The sequence below is a fragment of the Oncorhynchus clarkii genome, chromosome 4 (genome assembly GCF_045791955.1).
Source record: "Oncorhynchus clarkii lewisi isolate Uvic-CL-2024 chromosome 4, UVic_Ocla_1.0, whole genome shotgun sequence".
NCBI classification, from domain to species: Eukaryota; Metazoa; Chordata; class Actinopteri; order Salmoniformes; family Salmonidae; genus Oncorhynchus; species Oncorhynchus clarkii.
In genome coordinates, this window is record NC_092150.1 from 7,133,083 (window position 1) to 7,137,615 (window position 4,533).

General features: G+C 38.1%; 1 non-coding gene across 1 annotated transcript; it reads right to left on the minus strand.

Moving 5' to 3' along the window:
• Nucleotides 1–1,197: 1,197 nt before the first annotated feature.
• Nucleotides 1,198–1,361, minus strand: LOC139408170 (U1 spliceosomal RNA). The gene has a single exon (XR_011634225.1). It is a non-coding gene; the product is annotated as a U1 spliceosomal RNA (small nuclear RNA).
• Between the last annotated feature and the right edge of the window lie 3,172 nt (nt 1,362–4,533).

Sequence of the window (4,533 nt, forward strand, 5' to 3'; positions counted from 1 at the left end):
AAATCCAGACCTCCATGGGTTGATAAATTTGATTTCCATTGATAATTTTTGTGTGATTTTGTTGTCAGCACATTCAACTATGTAAAGAAAAAAGTATTTAATAAGAATATTTCATTCATTCAGATCTAGGATGTGTTATTTTAGTGTTCCCTTTCTTTTTTTGAGCAGTGTAGTTTCACTGTCCAGATCTGTCTACACTTGTAAAATATCCAGACACAATTGCGTCTGACTCCCTCTGGAGGTTGGCAGGATAATCTGATGAAATGAAAAATCACCCGTTAGTTGAGGAACCCTGTTTTACTGTGTGGGAAGGCATCTGAGACCGGATATAAGAGCTGCTGCAGCGGTGTCTCCAGGACTGCAGAGGGGAAGTGACTGATGTCAGGCTGACAAGTATGGATCTGTTTCCAGTGGCGTCTATTCGTGGATGCCAAAGGGAAGACAGGCTTCCCAATTTAAAAATAAAATAATAATGTATCTTTCGTCTCTCTGTGTTTCCTAATTTTCCTTGAATTCGCAAGAGGCTGAATGTATCTCACAGGAGAAAGCATCCGAGCGAGTGAAACAGCGTCACTTTGTGTCGGTAGGCCATTTATCTGATGCTTTCTGATCCAACCATTAATACATACATTGTTGTGCCCCTGGCCCGAGATGATGGAAATTCAATATATAGCTAGATGTAGAAGGCTAATAATGTTAACTAGCTAACGTTGCCCATTAAAGGAAGTTAGGTTAGCGAGCAAGCATTGTATACAGGTAGCCTAGGACAACAACAAATAAAAGTGTGTACTTGCTGTATGACAGAGTGATAGACCGTTTTGTCAACATGAAAGAGAGGATGATGGCATTGGTGTTTCTCAACAAGTAGGGTGAGTTAACATGTTTCCCACTTGCACGAACACGCGCACACACAAATCAGAAACGTGGACAGCCACGTCATATTTTGGCGTACAGTGATTGGACTAAATAGTTTTTGGTCTCTTTTTGTTATCACTGTATTAGACTAAGCAGAGGTGATTTGATGAATATTTTGCACATATTAGAAAACAGCACGTGAATCGGATACAGCACCGAGCAAAGCGATGGACATCGGACTCTGGATCTGTAAACAGCAGCGCTATTAAAAAAACAATAACCAAATTGTAAATAAGGTAGATATCTACATGTCATAGCATCGGCTTTCTTTCACAGTGAAATCAGGGGAGAGCGCGAACGCAGTCCCCCACTACCAGAAATTATGCAATCGAGATTTCCACATTTGAGAAATTCGCAGGGGTCAGCACAGCCGGAGTGCAATGGCTGAGCCTCGCCCTGGGTGAACCGCCTTCTTGATCACGGTGTCTCCCTTGCCAGGTAAGTATGAGTTGTACATGAGTAATGTGGGATAGTGGTTCCCGTGCAAACGTTTTAGCCTAATGGTTATAGCACCACGGCTATTGAGAAAAAAGCAAATCAATTAAATGAACGTTCAGTGTTATTTTGTCTACTTGTAGATGGAAAGGTAAAAACACGTTTGAACTGTTATTTTACTCGTAAAATATGAGTGTTTTTGCATATTCCCAGGATGCAATTCTGCAGAACTTAGCATAACAAAATCCTTTTTAGTAAACGTGTCTGATAGCTGAAACTATAATAAATGATTAGAAATGCCCCTGAGTAACATCCCAAAAATATTCTGAAACACACATAAAGCCAAGTGAATGGAATTTGTGATTTTATTTAGCCTTTCTCGTCTCGTGGTTCTTTTAATCTTCCAGAGAAAAGCCAGACTGCAATTCTACTATAGACCACTAGTGGCCACCCTCCCAGTCCCACACAGCCACCCATGCAGGCACATTGAAACAGGGAGCGCTGATACAGTTAGAATAACATTATTATATATTATATTAGTATTGTATTTCAACCACACCACCTCTTAATTAACAAATTAATAAACTGAAAGAATGTTACTGTCAGCTGTTCTCTGATAATACAAGGGAAGTGTGGACTGCTGAAAAAAACGAAGAAAAAAAACGAATGAGCATTGATCAAGAGTCATCAAAATTGTTAAAAGGTAAAAAAAAAAAAAGAATCTGATAAATGCAACAGTTTGACAATGGATGAAGACACTCCTAACGTGTTACAGTTGTTCAGTGGTGGAAAAAGTACCCAATTGTACATACTTGAGTAAAAGTTCAGATACCTTAATAGGAAATGACTCAAGTGAAAGTGAGTCACTCAGTGAAATACTTCTTGAGGATTTAAATATACTCAAGTATCAAAAGTAAATGTAATTGCAAATATGTACTTAATTATCAGAATCATTACAAATTCCTTATATTAAGCAAACTAGATGGAACAATTGTTTGTGTTTAAAAGGTAAATAAAAAAATTACAGACAGCAAGGGGCATACTCTATCACTCAGACATCATTTACAAACAAAGCATTTGTGTTTAGTGAGTCCGCCAGATCAGAGGCAGTCGGGATGACCAGGGATGTTCTCTGTTTAGTGAGTCCTCCAGATCAGAGGCAGTAGGGATGACCAGGGATGTTCTCTGTTTAGTGAGTCCTCCAGATCAGAGGCAGTAGAGATGACCAGGGATGTTCTCTTGATAAGGGCAGTAGAGATGACCAGGGATGTCCATTTGGACTAGACCTGTCAGTTTTATGTAAATGAGATTCCATTTGGACTACACCTGTCAGTTTTATGTAAATGAGATTCCATTTGGACTACACCTGTCAGTTTTATGTAAATGAGATTCAATTTGGACTAGACCTGTCAGTTTTATGTAAATGAGATTCCATTTGGACTACACCTGTCAGTTTTATGTAAATGAGATTCCATTTGGACTACACCTGTCAGTTTTATGTAAATGAGATTCCATTTGGACTAGACCTGTCAGTTTTATGTAACTGAGATTCCATTTGGACTAGACCTGTCAGTTTTATGTAAATGAGATTCCATTTGGACTACACCTGTCAGTTTTATGTAAATGAGATTCCCTTTGGGCTACACCTGTCAGTTTTATGTAAATGAGATTCCATTTGGGCTACACATGTCAGTTTTATGTAAATGAGATTCCATTTGGGCTACACCTGTCAGTTTTATGTAACTGAGATTCCATTTGGACTACACCTGTCAGTTTTATGTAACTGAGATTCCATTTGGACTACACCTGTCAGTTTTATGTAAATGAGATTCCATTTGGGCTACACCTGTCAGTTTTATGTAAATGAGATTCCATTTGGACTACACCTGTCAGTTTTATGTAAATGAGATTCCATTTGGGCTACACCTGTCAGTTTTATGTAAATGAGATTCCATTTGGACTACACCTGTCAGTTTTATGTAAATTAGATTCCATTTGGACTACACCTGTCAGTTTTATGTAAATGAGATTCCATTTGGGCTACACCTGTCAGTTTTATGTAAATGAGATTCCATTTGGGCTACACCTGTCAGTTTTATGTAAATGAGATTCCATTTGGACTACACATGTCAGTTTTATGTAAATGAGATTCCATTTGGACTACACCTGTCAGTTTTATGTAAATTAGATTCATGCAGACAATTAACCCAGACCCATTTGATGACATTTTTGTTGTTGTAGTAATGTCTGCGTTGTAATTGCAGAAGGTATAGCTTTAATGTAGGCTTTAGATTGCAATTTTGACCATACACTTCATACTCACCGAAAGAGACCACGTGTGCCACGTGCGTATCTAAAGAAACCCTGAGAAATAACAAATATAACAACTACCACTGTTACAATTCATGAATTTCATGTATGGCAGTTATAAGTTTTGTTGCCATTGTATAATATTCAATTATTATGTTTGTTTATTGTTGTGCTTTTTCTGTTTTTGATTTTGTATTGTTGTCATGGAAATAGTATCCAAACTATTTCAATGTGACAAATGTATTCCTGTTTGTGTAAACAAATATTATTACTTGGATGCATAATAAAAATTAATAAAAAATGGTGTCTTGTATTTTTTAAGTAAAACTTGTTATCATGGCACCGAGGAGCGAAATAGCCTGGTCCCAGAGCTGTTTGTGTTGTCTTGACAACTCCTTTGGGCATTCACATGACAACAACCATAGGAGTTAAATAGATATGGAACCAGGCTTGGTCGCAAAACACACATTGATAAAGTTTGTTGGTAGAAAACCTGTTGCATAATGCCATCACTTTTGGCCATTAATTTATAACCAAACAGACTCATAAAGGCTCCTGTTCTGTAATGTGACAGATTAAACCACCATGATCCAATGACTGGCTGCCTTTCTGTGAATAAATCGGATATTATCCACAATACCACCTTGACAAGTGGTAAGTAACAATTGTAATTTGTGAGCCATTGGATCATAAAAGGCTGTTATCGCTATCATACAATCGATGTCTCCATTGAATGCCTCTGTTCGTAGATTGAGTGGAATGTCTGGGTTTTCACCTGAGGATCACAAGCCGAGCTGCAGCTGGAAGGTCCTCAGCTCCAGAGCCGAACAAGAAGAGTCCTCAAACACAACATTCCCAAGACAAAACTCTTTC